This window comes from Triturus cristatus, chromosome 11 (assembly GCF_964204655.1).
Source record: "Triturus cristatus chromosome 11, aTriCri1.1, whole genome shotgun sequence".
Lineage (NCBI taxonomy): Eukaryota > Metazoa > Chordata > Amphibia > Caudata > Salamandridae > Triturus > Triturus cristatus.
In genome coordinates this window covers 506,798,633-506,817,071 of record NC_140594.1, presented here as the reverse complement: position 1 = coordinate 506,817,071, position 18,439 = coordinate 506,798,633, and positions in this window count along the sequence as shown.

The following is an 18,439-nucleotide window of genomic DNA, read 5'->3' as shown; positions in this document are numbered from 1 at the left end:
TCACAAAATCATAGTCGGAGAAAAATAATGACCAGTGGAGTTGTCTGGGAGTAAGAGCCCTGGCTGTCTTCAGAAACAGGAGATTCCGGTGGTCCGTGAATATCTCCACCGTGTGTCGAGCTCCCAGTAAGTGGTGTCGCCACTCCTCACATCCTTTCTTAATCGCCAGCAGCTCCTTGTCCGTAATGCTGTAATTGATTTCACAAGCGGATAGTTTCCTGGAAAAGAAGGCGATGGGGTGTAGTTGGCCCGTGTCTGGATGGCGTTGCGACAGAATCCCTCCTACTGCAAAATGCGACGCATCCGTTTCCAACACGAAGGGCTGCGCAGCGTCAGGATGCCGCAACACAGGTGCTGTGGTGAAGCAATGCTTCAGGGCCTGAAACGCTCGTTCAGCTGCTTCCGACCACTCAAAGATAGCTCCTTTTCGCAGCAACTTGGTAAGAGGCTGGATGATACGAGAGAAGCCTTGTATGAATCTCCGGTAGAAATTCGAGAAGCCTAGGAAACTTTGCAAGGTCTTCACAGTGGTGGGAGTTTTCCATTGGATGATGGCTCGCGTCTTCTTGTCATCCATGCACACCCCACCAGGACCGATGACATAACCCAGGAATTCTACCTCCGGGACGTGAAACAGGCATTTTTCCAGTTTAGCGTAAAGGGCGTATTGTTTCAGGCGCTCCAGTACTGCTGAGACATGATGCACGTGCTCTTCCATTGAGGCAGAATAGACCAGGATGTCGTCTATATAGACGATACATGAGACATCCAAAAGCCCTCTCAGCACTTCGTCCATAAAGAACTGGAAGGCGGCGGGGCGTTGCAGAGACCGAAGGGCATTACTCGGTATTCATATAGCCCAAACTTCGTTCTGAATGCCGTCTTCCACTCATCCCCCCGCCTTACCCTTACCAGGTGATACGCACCCCTGAGATCGAGCTTGGTAAAGACCTTGGCGGTCTTCAACTGGTCCAACAGTACTGGGATCAGGGGTAGCGGGTACCGATTCTTTATGGTCACTCTGTTAATGGCACGAAAGTCAATACACGCCCTCAATCCCCCTTCCTTCTTCGGTATAAAGAAGATCGGCGAGGACGCGGGAGAGGAAGAGGAGCGTATGAATCCCAAAGCCAGCATGTCTGCTAGATATTGCTGCAGGTAAGTTGTTTCGGCTTCTGTGAGGGCGTAGACCCGGCTGCAGGGAATGCTGGCCCCTGCTTCTAGTTCGATGACACAATCGTACCCCCGGTGGGGGGGCAGCTGGCTTGCTTCTTTTTTGTCAAACACCGCCTTGAATTCGTTGTACACTGCAGGTAGAGTCGATAGACAGCACACCGCCGGATCCAAGCCTGCACTTGGAGCATCGCGGCTGGACTCATCGTAGGTAGGGCGCTGCTCTCTGCCTTCATGGTACAGTGCTCCCGACAAAAAGGAGAGTTCAGAGTCACCGTGCGAGCGGTCCATCGCACCAGAGGGTCATGTAACGTTAACCATGGCATTCCTAATATCAGTTTAAACTGGAGAGCATCGATCAGATCGAAACGTATGCGTTCTACATGGTTTTCTCCGATCTGCATCTGGATCGGTTGTGTGTGAAACCGCACAGGACCAGACGTCAGTGCAGATCCGTCCACGGCCTTCACCTTCTCAGGCGCCTCCTTTTGATCACAAGGCAGGTGAAGTTCTCTGGCGTACTGTTCGTCTATGAAATTGCCAGTCGCCCCCGAGTCCAATAAGGCATGGACAACCACTGATATCTCCGAGGGCAAGTCCAGCACAGCACATATGTTCATGTGGGCTACTGATGACTGCAAGGTGTTGGCGACTGCAGGTGAGACCTTGGTGACCGTAGGCCTCAAACAGGGGGTCTCCAACCTGTTTGAGGACGTCAGTTTTCCGGATATTCTGCCGCAGTGTTCACCACCGACAGGGTTTTGTTCCCTGGTCCTCCTGGGCTGACTGTTTTCATCCGAATCTTGCATTCTTTAATGAAATGCCCTGGTTTCCCGCAGTATAAGCACAACTTCTGACTTCTCCTTTTCTCTCTTTCGGCTGGGCTGAGGGGGCCTCGAATTCCCCTGATCTGCATGGGGTCCGAGCCATCGCTTGGAGCGCTTCGGTCCTCGGGACTTACACGGGGCCGCGAAGGGAGGAATCTCGGTTCTGCTCGTAGCTTATCTCCCTTCCGCTCCTGAAGACGGTGGTCTAGCTGAATGGTCAGGTCAATTAGATCATCACACGTGGCGGGTAGCTGAACCACTTGGGCCAGGACGTCCTTCAACTCCCCTCTTAGTCCCTGATAAAATAGCGCCGTCCTCTTTTCCTCAGGCCACTCCGTTTCCACGATCAGCCGGTTGAAAGTGGTAATATACGTGAGCAGGTCCTGTGTACCTTGCTTGAGGAAAAGGAGTTCTTTATCCAGGGACAACTGATGACCCTTCCGGTCAAATAGCCGTCGCATTTCCACACAGAAGTTCGGGAAGTGGTATAACACCGGGCCGTCGCGTTCTATCAGGGGAAAAGACCAGTTTGCTGCATTGCCTCCGAGGTAGGACAGCACAAAGGCGGTTTTCGCTTGATCCGTGGGAAAGACAGCGGGTTTACACAGGAAATGTAGTCTACACTGCCCCATGAATACCCCAAACTTCTTTGGGTCCCCAAAGAACCTTTCAGGAGGGGCGAGGGGCAGGTGCATGGGCTGTATGACATGTATGGGTGTAGAACCCGTTTGCGGCACGGAAGAAAAGGAGGTATGTGGGAAGACCCCTGTGCCCTGTCCCCCTACCGAAGCGGTCGCTCCCCAATCAGTAGCGGGCGCTTGCGGCGCGAAAGGGGGTGGCAGAGTCCAGCCTCTGATATACGAGCTTCCTACTGCCCCAGTTCCCTTTTGGTGGGAGAGGCCTGCCACCTCTCGTCGCATGGTGCCCATCTCTTGCTTAAGCGCTGTGTTTTCTGCCCGAAAGGCATCAACCTCCCCTCGCAAGGCAGTCAAAGTGTCCAATATTGCGGAAAGGGTGGTATCCGCATCCATCGCTCAGGCTGTATGTATCCGTGGGCTTGTCAACCTGTCAGGTTCTAGGAGATACAAGGTTGAGAACCACTCACCTTATAAGCCGGATACAGCGGGAACGATGCTGGTAACCCCCTCCCCTTATGTGGTGTTGCCCGCCGACCCCTAACTGGGACGTCTAGCGTGAAACACCACCACAAGGGGGAAAAGGAACAGAAGGGACCCCAGGAAAGGGGAAAGGAAAGAACTCTGGGGGGGGTTGAACGTCAGAAGGTAACCTCACTCCCTTGCAATCCTGGAAAGAGAGAACAGAGTGAGATAACGGGGTCCAGTAAGGGAGCACCACAGCACAGGATAGATAACACAGAGCCCAATGTCTAGAGCAGTACTCACATGTCCAGCGTGGTGTCCCAGGGCGGTTTCTATGGTCTTTGCCGCTCTCCAAGCCTTTCAAGCGGCCCCAAGCGCATAGGGAAAGTGGTCCTGGACGCTCTCCGAGCCTTTCAAGCGGCTCCAAGCGGGAAGGAAGGAGGTTTCCTCAAGGCTGCGCTGGTCAGTTCCTGACGCACCTTGTAGAATCAGCCGAATAACAAGCGATTCTGTCAAACTGGGGTTGCAAAACAGGAAGGCAATATAAAGGGTGATGGGAGTCGTACCACAACCCCCTGAAGGCGAACGCGGAGTCCGGATAAGGCGTCCCTGCGTTCTAGCCTGTGAAGGTAGGGATGTGGGTGCTCCTAGGACAAGGGGTAGGAAGGAGACTGGGTGTAGTCTGGCGATCCTCAGTGCTGGTGCAGGGTTGAGGCTCCGATGATGTTCCTGGCGTGCGGTGCGCTGTTGCTCCGTAACGGAGCCTCTGGGCTTCGGGAGCCCTAAGGAGTACCTTTGGCGTGTCGGGAATCGGCTGGGCGTTGGGGCACGCCTTCCCCCTTCGTGGCGCTCTGCTAATGGTGGGCACAAAGATGCGGGTGGTTCGCGGGAAGAAGAGAAACGCAAGCAGCGTTCCTGGCTCGTTAGCATTCAAACGGCGGTTGACAAGCGCCGGAGCGATGAAAGGCGGGGCCTATATAGGTCCCGTGTTCGCGCCTTCCGCTCAGCATGCTGGGAGGTGTAGTCCCACTCCCCGCGCGCGCTTCACTCGCGCCGCGCGGGAGTTCTGAGTCGTGACAGGCAGAAAGGTAGTCCTCAGTTCAGATTCGTGCCTTTTGCTTAAATGCTTAAATGGGGTAAATCCATTCAGTAGTTCACATATATATCTGGGTGGAGCCTAACCACACATCTCATCGTGAGATCTGATTGGCTGTCAGCACTTCATCCAAGATGTGTTGGCAGCTATGTTGGGGCCAATATACATGATAGCACCTTATTAAAAGCATTGCAGTTAATAGAAGGTTTTAAGACTTTAGTTACATTAGAAATCCTTTATTGATGGTACCATACTCATTTTAGGAATTGTGGTATGTTCTAAGGTGATTTTACCATGTGAAAAAGCCTTCTGCTGGGATATCATGAATCATGTTTGAGAGAAAACTATTTTCTCATGCTTTTCCCACAGAGGTTTGGAAGGTGATCTATAAGCTAAACTGAGAGCATATTTTCTGTAAATTCACATTATCTTTCTCAGTCATGTGAGAATGAAGTCTGACATTCTCAGTAAAACATGTACATCCAATAAGGGCAGAAACTGTCAGTTGATTCCTGTGTTCTACTGCAGCTTCCCAGAGTGTTCCTAAGAACAACTAGAGCGCTAACACTCCTACTTATGATAAACATATGGCACACCTGAAGTCATCTTGATTAGAATAAAGTGGTAACTCTTAAAACATTTAATTTAAAAAGGAACAAAATGAGGGGGTTCATTTTGCCATAGAAAGTATGATTAGTGCTGCAGAAAGAAAAATTTGGGCACATTTTGAGCGACTTCTCAAATCCTCTTCTATTTCATTAAAAAATTCTGACATGCAGACTGAAACATGCACTTTCAATACCAGCAGCAGACTTCCCTGGTGAACAGTACCTTTACGACAGTGATCTAATGAGCAACTAGAGTGCTAACATTCTGAATTTATGGCAAATGAGTGACACATCTGAATGCCTTCTTGATGGAACCAAAGTAAACAAGCAATGAAAATGCAATAGGTCTCGCCCTCGTCTAAGTTAAAGCAATTCTGCTTTGATTAGTGTTTTTCAAACTTTCATGTACATAACATGCATATCCATGCATGTATGTATATGTATATGTATGCAGGCAATTATATTTGTATTTATATAGATATGCAGAATATATATATGTTTATATATGTATGTATATATATACACATACATATATATACATGCATATGCATATATATGCATATATATGTGCATATGTGTGCGTGTAGTGGGAGATAGAGAGAGGTAGAGTGGTAGAGGTGTAGAGGTAGAGAGGTAGAGGTAGAGCGGTAGAGGTAGAGAGGGAGAGGTAGAGAGTAGTAGAGAGAGAGGTAGAGAAAGGTAGAGAGGTAGAGAGGTAGAGAGTGAGTAATAGAGAGTAGAGAGTGAGTAGTAGAGAGTAGTAGAGAGTAGTAGAGAGTAGCAGAGAGTGAGTAGTAGAGAGTAGTAGAGCGAGTAGTAGAGAGTGAGTAGTAGAGAGTGAGTATTAGAGAGTGAGTAGTAGAGAGTGAGTAGTAGAGAGTAGTAGAGCGTGAGGAGTAGAGTGAGTAGTAGAGAGTAGTAGAGAGTAGTAGAGAGTGATAAGTAGAGAGTAGTAGAGAGTGAGCAGTAGAGAGTGAGTAGTAGAGAGTAGTAGAGAGTGAGTAGCAGAGAGAGAGTAGTAGAGAGTAGTAGAGAGTGAGTAGTAGAGTGAGTAGTAGAGAGTAGTAGAGAGAGAGTAGTAGAGAGTGAGTAGTAGAGAGTAGTAGAGAATGAGTAGTAGAGAGTGAGCAGTAGAGTGAGTAGTAGAGAGTAGTAGAGAGTGAGTAGTAGAGAGTAGTAGGGATAGAGTAGTAGAGAGTGAGTAGTAGAGAGTAGTAGAGAGTGAGTAGTAGAGAGTTAGTAGAGAGAGAGTAGTAGAGAGTAGTAGAGTAGTAGAGAGTGAGTAGTAGAAAGGGAGTAGTAGAGAGTATTGGAGTAGTAGAGAGTGAGTAGTAGAGAGTAGTAGAAAGTGAATAGTAGAGTGAGTAGTAGAGAGTAGTAGAGAGTGAGTAGTAAAGTGAGTACTCGAGATTAGTAGAGAGTGAGTAGTAGAAAGCAAGTAGTAGAGAGTGTGTAGTAGAGAGTGAGTAGTAGAGAATAGTAGAGAGTGAGTAGTAGAGAGAGTAGTAGAGAGTGAGAAGTAGAGAGAGTAAGAGAGAGTAGTAGAGTAGTAGAGAGTGAGTAGTAGAGTGAGTAGTAGAGAGTAGTTGAGAGCGAGTAGCAGAGAGTGAGTAGTGGAGAGTAAGCAGTAGAGAGTGGTAGAGAGTGAGTAGTAGAGAGCGAGTAGTAGAGAGTAGTAGAGAGAGAGTAGTAGAGAGTGAGTAGTACAGAGTAGTAGAGTGAGTAGTAGAGAGTGAGTAGTAGAGAGAGTAGTAGAGAGTGAGTAGCAGAGTAGTAGCGAGTGAGTGGTAGAGAGTAGTAGAGTGAGTAGTGGAGAATAGTAGAGAGTGAGTAGTAGAGAGAGTAGTAGAGAGTAGTAGAATAGTAGAGAGTGAGTAGTAGAGAGTGAGTAGTAGAGAGAGTAGTAGAGAGTAGTAGAGTAGTAGAGAGTAAGTAGTAGAGAGTGAGTAGTGGAGAGTGAGTAGTAGAGAGTAGTAGAGAGCGAGTAGTAGAGAGTGAGTAGTAGAGAGTAGTAGAGAGCGAGTAGTAGAGAGTGAGTAGTAGAGAGTGAGTAGTAGGGTGAATCGTAGAGAGTGACTAGTAGAGAGAGAGTAGTAGAGAGTGAGCAGTAGAGAGTGATTTGTAGAGAGTGAATAGTAGAGAGTAGAAGAGAGAGTAGTAGAGAGTAGTAGAGAGTGAGTAGTAGAGAGGAGTAGTGAGTGAGTAGTAGAGAGTGAGCAGTAGAGAGTAGTAGAGAGTGAGTAGTAGAGAGAGAGTAGTAGAGAGTGAGTAGTAGAGAGCAGTAGAGAGTGAGTAGTAGAGAGTGAGTAGTAGAGAGTAGTAGAGAGTGAGTAGTAGAGAGTGAGTAGTAGAGAATAGTAGAGAGTGAGTACTAGAGTAGTAGAGAGTAGTCAGTCAGTGTCAGTCAGTCAGTGTCAGTCAGTCAGTGTCAGTGTCAGTCAGTCAGTCAATCAGTGTCAGTCAGTGTCAGTAAATCAGTGTCCGTCAGCCAGTGTCAGTCAGTCAGTGTCAGTCAGTCAGTTTCAGTCAATCAGTGTCTGGTTCTCTGGCTCTACAGCAGGTCTGCTGACCTGGTTCTCTCCCTCTAAAGCAGCTCTCCTGACCTAGTTCTTAGGCTACAGAGCAGCACTGCTGATCTGGTTCTTTGGCTCTACAACAGCTCTGCTGACCTGGTTTTCTGGCTCTAAAGCAGCTCTGCTAACACGGTTCTATGGCTCTAAAGCAGTTCTGCTGACATGGTTCTCTGGCTCTAGAGCAGCTCCGCTGACCTGGTTCTCTCCCTCTAGAGCAGCTCTGCTGACCTGGTTCCCTCCCTCTAAAGCAGCTCTACTGACCTGGTTTCTCTGGCTCTACAACAGCTCTGCTGACCTGGTTCTCTGGCTCTAGAGCAGCTCTGCTGACCTGGTTCTTAGGCTCTAGAGCAGCTCTTCTGACCTGGTTCTCTGGCTCTAAAACAGTTCTGCTGACCTGGTTCTATGGCTCTAAAGCAGCTCTGCTGACTTGGTTCTCTGGCTCTAGAGCAGCTCTGCTGACCTGGTTCTCTGGCTCTAAAGCAGCTCTCCTGACCTGGTTCTATGGCTCTAAAGCAGCTCTGCTGGCCTGGTTCTCTGGCTTTAAAGCAGCTCTGCTGACCTGGTTCTCTCCCTCTACAGCAGCTCTGCTGACCTGGTTCTCTGACTCTAGAGCAGCTCTGCTGACCTAGTTCTTAGGCTCTAGAGCAGCTCTGCTGGCCTGGTTCTCTGGCTCTACAACAGCTCTGCTGACCTGGTTCTCTGGCTCTAAAGCAGCTCTGCTGACCCGGTTCTATGCTCTAAAGCAGTTCTGCTGACCTGGTTCTCTGGCTCTAGAGCAGTTCTGCTGACCTGGTTCTCTGGCTCTAGAGCAGTTCTGCTGACCTGGTTCTCTGGCTCTAAAGCAGCTCTGTTGACCTGGTTCTCTCCCTCTAAAGCATCTTTTCTGGCCTGGTTTCTCTGGCTCTAGAGCAGCTCTGCTGACTTGGTTCTCTGGCTCTAAAGCAGCTATGCTGACCTGGTTCTCTCCCTCTAAAGCAGCTCTGCTGACCTGGTTCTCTGCCTCTAGAGCAGATCTGCTGACCTGGTTCTCTGGCTCTAAAGCAGCTCTGCTGACCTGGTTCTATGGCTCTAAAACAGCTCTGCTGACCTGGTTCTCTGGCTCTAAAGCAGCTCTGCTGACCTGGTTCTCTGGCTCCAAAGCACCTCTGCTGACCTGGTTCTCTCCCTTTAAAGAGCTCTGCTGACTTGGTTCTCTGGCTCTAAAGCAGTTCTGGTGACCTGGTTCTCTGCCTCTAGAGCAGCTCTGCTGACCTGGTTTTATGGCTCTAAAGCAGCTCTGCTGACCTGGTTCTCTGGCTCTAGAGCAACTCTGCTGACCTAGTTTTCTGGCTCTAAAGCAGTTCTGCTGACCTGGTTCTCTCCCTCTAAAGCAGCTCTGCTGACCTGGTTCTCAGCCTCTAGAGCATCTCTGCTGACCTGGGTCTCTGGCTCTAGAGCAGCTCTGCTGACCTGCTTCTTAGACTCTAGAGCAGCTCTGGCGGCTAGTATGCACGCACCCACCGTGATGTGTACGCTTTGAGTGCGCGACGCCAAAAAAAAAATGGATTTTTTTAAAGAAAATAATATAAATATATTAAAATAAAAAATGAAAACAAGAAAAAGAATCAATATTTCAGTTTGAATTTTTTTTTGCAATTTTAAGAAAAATATATAATGTTATTTAATTAATAAAAAAGGTATAAATAAACAGTTAAAAAACTGTAGAAAATCAGTACAAAAAAATAGGTATAACTACTATCACACTTAAAAATTAGCATTTAAAAAAACCTTTGAAATTCACTGAAAAAAACATAGGTTTCAGAGACGTTATAGTTAGAAATTAGCATTTAAAAAAGCTTTGAAATTCACAGAAAAAACCATAGGTTTCAGGGGTGTTATAGTTAGCTGGCCATTTCACTCGTACAAAACCATAGAAATTCCTCCGTTATAGTTAGTCCTGCTAACTATAACTCGCGCGCCCGCAATGCACTGCTGATGATGTCACATATTGCATCATTCATGACATGGTCAGTGACATCACTGATGACATCACTGATGATATCTCAAATGACATCACTGATGACATCATCCACGTGACAATCTAATACACCTCATCATACACTAGTATAACCTTTCATCACTCACTGTAAAATACATTGTACCATATTTGAAACCATTGACACACCGATACCAGTTACTACATACCGACTCACTGATTCCTAAGTCGACACACACAACTACCCATTCAACAACAGAATCATTTATGCATGCAGTCACTAATTAATAGAACACTATCAAATGCCCTTATACACATATGTAGACATTGACACATCAGCAGTCATCTTAGTCAGTTATGCAGTCATCCTACTCACTCATGAAAAAAATTAATCACACTTACATTTACTCACTTACACAATTATCCAACAACACCTCATTTATTCAAACACATAGTAACTTATAGTTAATATGTTAAAAAAATCACCATTACAATCATACACTCATTCATATAGTTACTCTCACAATCACTGACTCTTACACATACTTATTTATATACACCAACTCTCACATACAATGCCTTTTATTTTTTTAGTTTTTTAAAGATGTACAACTAAAACAGATATTCGCTCACCAACACACAAATAAATACACTCATTCACCCAAACAACTGTTTCCACATGCACTCTTAAACCTATACACCTCAACAATCAACCATTCACACATCTATGAATATAGTTACACACACACCATCCAACCACACACAAACTCAGTGTCCCATACAAATACTCACCCAACTAATCAATAACTAATATACACACTCATGTAGTTAGTGACCAACTGATGCAGCATGTTACAACAACAGAGACAGTGATGCACACATTCACATAGGTTAGTTACTAATCCATATATTAAGTGAGACACTTTTAATTACTCACTTAAACAGACAGTCAGACAGCTACTAAATCCTCCATCCAGACAGTTATATATCCACTCAATCTTCAATACAGATTGGTATATATATAATACATATTTAAATTTCAAAATAAACCACATTTACTGGATGATGTCATCAGTGATGTCATTTGCAATGTCATCAGTGATGTCACTGACCATGCCATGAATCATGCAAGGAATTTCTATGCTTTTTTCTGTGAATTTCTAAGGTTTTTTAAATGCTAATTTCTAACTATAACGTCTCTGAAACCTATGGTTTTTTCAGTGAATTTCAAAGCTTTTTTAAATGCTAATTTCTAACTATAGCGTCTCTGAAACATATTTTTTTTCAGTGAATATATATATATATATATTTAAAATATATATAAATATGTCTGACTATTTATTTTCACAATTTTCACACACAAAGGTGCCGATTCGGAGGGTTTTCTCCGTCCGACTCGTACCCGGTTGTAAAACTTTACAAACATGCAAGTACGATTCGCACGGAAACACTATTTCCGTACGATTCGTACAAAACACCAACTGAGGAAAATAAACATACAAATGACATCCGGAAAAGCGCCGACGTGACGTCGGGACGTATGCAGCCTGCGTTCCACGAACCAGGAAGTACGATTCGCACCGACGTCATCCCGCACGGAGAATATTTTCCGGCAGCCAAAAACTGCCGGGAAATCAGGACGACGCGCGTAAGGAGCACCTGTACGCGACGGACAGACATGGACCCGAACCTATGTGTCATCCCGGCCCTCATAGCAGTCGACCTCCTCTACAGGTACCGACGCAGACGCCGCAGAAGGTCAGAACAACACCCAGGGGCAAAGGGGGGGGGGCAGGGGCAGGACACAAAACCCCCACCCAAGTCACACAGCACACATGCCCTGGACATACCTGACCTCCAGGCCCTGGTCACTTCGAGGGGGTGGGGGCGTGTCCAGCAACGCTAGAGTCCGCCACAACGGAAGTGGGCGACGACGCGAACCGGCAACACAACAATACAGGTACGTACCGTACCCACGCCTTAAGAGCGTGGGTACGAGTCGTACCACGCCCACACCCACATCACCCCAACAATGGCGGTACGGCCCGCACCCATGTGCCAAAGGCCTGGGTACGGGCCGCACAAGCATTCCACAGTGTGGGCACGGGTACGTTCAGACCGTACCCTCACCCGTGTATGTATGGAGCGTACCCCCACCCCAACAGTGTATGTACGGACCATACCCCCACCCGCGAATGTATGGAGCATACCCCCACCCCAACAGTGGATGTATGGACCGTACCCCCACCCGCGTATGTATGGAGCGTACCCCCACCCCAACAGTGTATGTACGGACCGTACCCTCACTCGCGTATGTATGGAGCGTACCCCCACCCCAACAGTGTATGTACGGACCGTACCCTCACCCGCGTATGTATGGAGCATACCCCCACTCTAACAGTGTATGTACGGACCGTACCCTCACCCGCGTATGTATGGAGCGTACCCCCACCCCAACAGTGTATGTACGGACCGTACCCCCACCCGCGTATGTATGGATCGTACCCCCACCCCAACAGTGTATGTACGGACCGTACCCCCACCCGCGTATGTATGGAGCGTACCCCCACCCCAACAGTGGATGTTCGGAGTGTACCCCCACCCGCGTATGTATGGAGCGTACCCCCACACTGAAGTCTTTGGACCGGTACCGCTGATGTCGCCCCACGTTGGGCGCCAACTGAAGGACTGGACTATTCTAAGGCCCAGCGGTGCCAGGGGACAACACCTGAAACCTTCGTGGGTTACCTGTTCCGGCGTACAAAACACAGAGACACGGGACACTTCCGGCGGCGTCAAAGATCAGCGTTTATTACTGCAGGGATACAGAAGTCGCAAGAAGTACACAACGTGTAGGTTCTGGGAGACTGCTTCAAATTGCACAAGTGGATCGCTCCTTTTATACACATTTTCGTCATTGCACAACATGACGAACAAAGGTTACAACTCAGTTCCCACAATAAACTTCAAGAGGGTCACATTCATGTTTCATAAGCCCGGAACATAATTACAGCAGCATTGCCGGTTCCCAACTGTAAAAGCACACTATCCCCACATTAAGCACATTCCATTCTGGCTGTAAACGAATTAGGAGAAAGGACAGGAACAGATGCAGAGGAAGAACAAGGATGCACACAGATTGGAAAAAGAGTGTAAAAAGTAATATCGGAAACTTAATTGCAGGATCAAAGGACTCGTGCCTAATGCATGCATAACTGAAACAATACACTGGCACGGCAAGATGACCCTCGAGCGGAGCCATCTGCCTTTGCCGTGTCATCCCCCTCATCGTAAAGACACCTTCAAAGGAACACGTGTCCTCCACGGAAACTCGGGAATCCCAGGGTCACGAAGCGGACAAGGTCCGCTCGCTGGCTACTTGAGGGCAAGAAACAAAATGGATGCCGTATCTAAGATGGAACCCGATGGTTCAGATGGACATACCCAGAAATGAGATGAACCGTGCATAGTAGCGTAGCGAAAACGCGTACACCCACTAAACTCGTCATTTGCGGTTCGTAGATACAAAACTCGTCCATATTCGAACACACCCAAAAAGTGCCATTACGATTCTTCACGGAACCTCAGACGCTCCTTTTGCCCTCATGTAGGCAAGCACTAGTCGAGATCAGAATCGATTTCGATATTCATCAAATCGTTTAGTTATTGCTGAATCATCATTCTATCCATCAATGTCTCCTTGGTAACAGATGGCCGTCTTATACACGTTGTGGCACAAAGACCACATAAGGCAGGACCACACTGCACACAAAGACAACACGTGAACAAAAACGTTACAACAACCCCTACGATCATCAGAATCTTCCAACCCCAAGTTGATACCAGGCCCCAAAACCATCCTAGAAGTGTCCAACCACCTTCGTCCACGTGTATGGACTTGGAGATCTTATGTAACTTCTACATGGCTTGGTAAACAGTTGGAGCATTGTCAGGGATGAAAATGCAACAACTCGAATGGATAACTTTGCACACACCACCTCTATCTGCTAGAACAACATCTAGAACCATACGGTTCTGCAACGTCATAAGTCTATCCGCCTGAAGTTCTGCTGTTAGATTACCAAGAGCACTCGCAGTTATGTTAGCAGTCGACTCTACCACCCTGGTCAACTGTCTCAGGTTCCTACTATTAACCATAGGTCCCCAAAACGGCAAGAAACCCTTAAAGAAGTCTCCTGCTTCTTGACCGGCAGTGTCCTCTTTACTAATAACTCTAGTCTTGTGATAGTCTGAGGCAACTGTGAAAGTCGGTGGCAAAAGATTTGCAATATAACAGGTACCCGAGAAGTCACGGGGCAACCATGTATATGCACGCTCATAACAGACGAAATAGGTACCCTTGGCAGTCAAGAAAACAGGGGAAGAGAGCGTTGGTAAAACATACGTATCAGTACAAGCACTCTCCCCAAGTTGTGCTCTCGGATTTCGACCAAGACCTTTCAAGCAGAAGTTACCGAGGTAGGGTACGATCCATATTGGAGACGAGCTCTTAAGCTGTCTATCACCCACTGACATACTATACTCAGCCTTACTCAGATCTTTATAGGCTTGCACCTCTTCCTCTGGAATAAGCGATGCATCAAAAATATCTCTATCTAAATCAGCAATCGCTATCGCCAAAGGCTTGTGGTACGGACCAAGACCAAAGTTTGCAGAACGTGGCTCTCGACTGGGGTAGGAATCTAGTGCACTATGGAACATAGTTTGGAATGCTCGAGCTGACCCTTGGGAGCTATAAGGGAGAACCAAGTACGGAATACCCCTATCCATGGTATGTGGCATTAACCCGCACACCCAACAATTGGTAGTATTCACCACCAACTGATGCTGATGTAGGAGTTGAACGAAGGAATTATTCATAAATTCCGCACGCCTAACCTGTTCATGTTGGAGCAGAGGATGAAAGGAATGTGGAGAAACAGTGGTGACAGCACTTAGTTTAGGAGAAACAGTAGGTGAAATGGAAGGCAATAACTATTGTATTCCAAGATACACTCCACCCACCAACAGCATAGATACAGTCAGAAACAGCAGGAATACCTGAAACAAAAAACATTTTGTCCGTATGATCTTATGCAATTTTGATCTTCGCGCCGACATCCTTTCTTCTTCCAACAGCTTAGAGAATGCCATCCACTAAAAAACGTCCGTGACATCCTTGACGCACTTCGTTCTGAGTAGCGATTATCAATTCCCAGGAGTTCCCAGGAGTCGACAAAAGTAACCAACCTAGTGTCAGGAACCTGCTAAACAGAAAGGAGTACCCGCACGGCCCTACGGTTAACCCGGATGATAGGTTTCCCTAGACAAACACTCAACTTAATAAAAATCTCTCAGCTGTAAAGAGTACACATAAAAGGAACTCAAAAATCAGAGAAGGATGTAATTGTTCATAATGTTCGTGGCAACAGTAAAAGAAAAGATGAAGAAAAATGTATTAGTCTTTGTTACGTGGGCGAAGAAAATATCGATTTCTTCCAGATCGAGTCTGCTCCTCAAATAATTGTTCAACTGGCGTAACAGTGTTCAGTCGATCAGATGACAATGCAGACCTTGAGTTCTCCAAAACTGATGACTCAACAGATGTGTCTGACTGCGATGAATTGTCTCTTACAGGTTGAGCATCACTGAACGGCACAAAGCATAGTGGGGTCTCAGTTTCCGTCGCTGCAATACCAGTTCTCACCCAACTGTCTGTAGGTAAAGGGATTGGAACTTTCTTGGTATGGGTGGCGTGAACCCAGTTCTTTCTGCCTTCCAACCGAACTGCAGTCCTCGTAGCCAGCAGCACTTGGTAGGGTCCCACGAATCTCGGCTCCAGGTTACGTTTTCTGCCAAAATTACGGGTAACAACCCAGTCACCCGGTTGAAGCCGATGTCCAGGACCCTCTGTCTGTGCCGGTAAAGCTTCAAAGACCTGTTGATGAATTAACCTCAGTTTAGCAGTCAGATCATGAAGATAATCAATCAGCATTGGATACTCAAGACTGTCAAAGGCCTTAGGCCTCGGGACTCCCCAAATGTTCGCAGGGCAGCCGAACACAATCTCATATGGGCTGAGCCCTACTCGAGAGTGTACAGTCGCTCTGGTCGATAAGAGAGCCAGAGGCAAGGCATCGGGCCATGACAAACCAGTCGTAGCTTGTATCTTCGCAAGTTTCAGCTTCAGAGTACCATTGTACCCCTCAACCAAACCCGCTGCTTGGGGATGATTGGCGCTATGGAATTTCTGTCGAATTCCAAGGCCCTTACACACACTCTGCATCACACTTCCCACAAACTCGCTTCCATTATCTGACCACACAATCCGTGGCATTCCATACCGAGGAAAGTATTCCTTCAGTAGGACTTTCGCTGTGGACAGGGCAGTATTATCCTTAAGAGGATAGGCCTCGATCCATCTGGAGAACGCACAAACCACAACCGAAACGTACTTCAGATTGTTGCATCTCTCCATATGGATGAAGTCCAGTTGGATAACCTCAAAGGGACAGACAGGAGGAGCAAAATGACCAGGTGGAGTGGGGGTGCCCTTGCCAGGATTATGCATCAGACACACCATACAACTCTTAACCACCCTCTCAGCACATTTAGCAATACCATCGTTCTTCCATACAGGGGACAATAACTTACATATACCTTTCGCACTAATGTGTGACAAACCATGAGCCATAGTCACAACAGCTAGCACATATGCATCCGGTAACATCCACCTCTGATATTCTGACAAGTCAACCCAACATCCATGCGTGTCTAACTTCCCCGTGCTTTCTTTCCACTTAATTTTTTCAGTTTCAGTGGCCTCATTCTGAATTGCTTTCACGCTCTCAACAGTGTCTTCACACATACTAGTCTCCGTCGGCCACCTCACTGAACTCGTAACATACATTCGGGTTGCAAGGTTCTTAGCCGTTTCTTTAGCAATCTCATCCGCAAACGCATTACCACGACCAACGTCATCCGTAACCTTTCGATGCGCACTACATTTAATGATCGCCACTTGTTTAGGCAATGTAAGTGCATCCAAAAGATCGTTCACGAGCTGTCCGTGTTGGATCTTCGTACCATGCGATGTCATAAATCCTCTTTCTCTCCACAGTCGACCAAAACTATGTGCAACACCAAATGCATACTGACTGTCGGTAAACACATTCACTCGCTTTCCCTTTGATAAAACACACGCTCTTGTCAACGCAATCAACTCTGCCGCTTGCGCTGAATTCTGGCTCAATCTCGCAGTTTCCACAACCGTACTCAACGTCACTACAGCATACGCAGTCGTCACATCACCATTCGGCAACTTAAAACATGAACCATCAACATACAAAGTGCCATCGGGATCTGTCAATGGAGTGTTTTTCAGGTCCACACGACCCTTTGTTTCTTCCTCAGTTCGTAAATAACAATCATGTGGTGGTACATCATCTGATTCCATATTAATCGGCAACAATGTCGCCGGATTCAGCACATTACAATGCTTGATCTGTATATGACTTGCCAAAAGTGTCAACTCATATCCGGACAACCTTGCACTCGTCAGATGTTGAGTCTTTGTCCGATTCAGAAGAGTGTCAACTGCATGCGGAACCATCACTATGAGCATATTATCCATGACCAGACCTGCGGATTGTCGAATAGACACCGCAGCTGCCGCTGTCGCTCTCAAGCAACTTGGCAACGCTCTAGCTACCGGGTCTAAGGTCGAGGAAAAATATGCACATGGACGCTGCTTACCACCAAACTGTTGCGTCAAAACACTCAACGCACATCCTTCTCTCTCGTGAACGTATAGTGTAAACGGCTTACTGTAATCAGGACTACCTAACACAGGAGCCGAACACAACGCATCACACAGTTCAGAAAAACTTTTCTGACATTCTTCCGTCCATGGCAAAGGAGTCGAAACATCCTTGCACGTGAGAGCTATCAATGGCTTCGCTAACAGTGAAAAGTTCGGAATCCACTGCCTGCAGTATGACGTGATACCTAAAAAGGCACGCACATCTCTCTGAGTTGTTGGCACAGTCATTCGAGCAATTGCTGCGATTCTTTCAGGGGTCAACCTTCTTCCCGCCTTTGACAATAAGTGACCTAGATAGGTTACTTCTTGACAACAATATTGTAGCTTAGAAGGTGACACTTTGTGATGTAAGTCACATAAATGCTGTAACAATGATACTGTAGCAGTTTTGCAAATCTGTTCAGTGTCAGCAGTTACTAACAGATCATCAACGTACTGAATCAAGGCCGCACCAGCCGGTAACACAAACGCATCAAGTTGACTCTTAAGAGCTTGGCTGTAGATCGATGGACTCTCACAGTAGCCCTGAGGTGCGCCTTTGAACCTGAAACTGCGACCACCTAATGAGAAACCAAATAGATCTCTGCTTTCCTCAGCAATTGGAATGCTAAAGAAAGCATTCTTCAGATCAATTACCGAGAACCATGATGCAGAAGCTGGAATCAGAGTCAGCAAAGCCGTAATGTCAGGCACCACAGGAAACTGTGGAATAACAATTTTATTTACCTCCCGTAAATCAATAACAAAACGATACACAGGAGGCTTGGATGGATCAGTTCGTTTCAAAATAGGTAACACAGGACTATTACACACGTTACCCCGAGTTTCTTCAATGACATCTTTATCGATCAAATCGTAAATGATCGCTAATAATGCTCGTTCTCCATCAAGAGAGATACGATACTGGGGAATGCGTGGCAGTCGCACGTTGGATTTCAATTGAACAACATAAGGTGGTATATCCAGCAGGCCCACATCATTGGGACCTGTTGCCCACAAAGACTCAGGAAGAGAACTCAATTCCGGTGGGAGCTTATCAGTCGACAAATACATAGGAGAGATCACTCTCTGACCCAACGTAAGCTCCACTCCCGCAGGAGAACAGTACAAAGTCGCATATAACCGCTTCAACAAATCCAGGCCCAAAAGATTCTCACCACAACCAGTAGTCAAAATCAAAGGAGCAACTAACTCACGAGACCCAATTGTAAGAGGCAAAGGGCTAGAAACTGGATTGCTAACGGGGGCGCCAGAGAATCCAACGG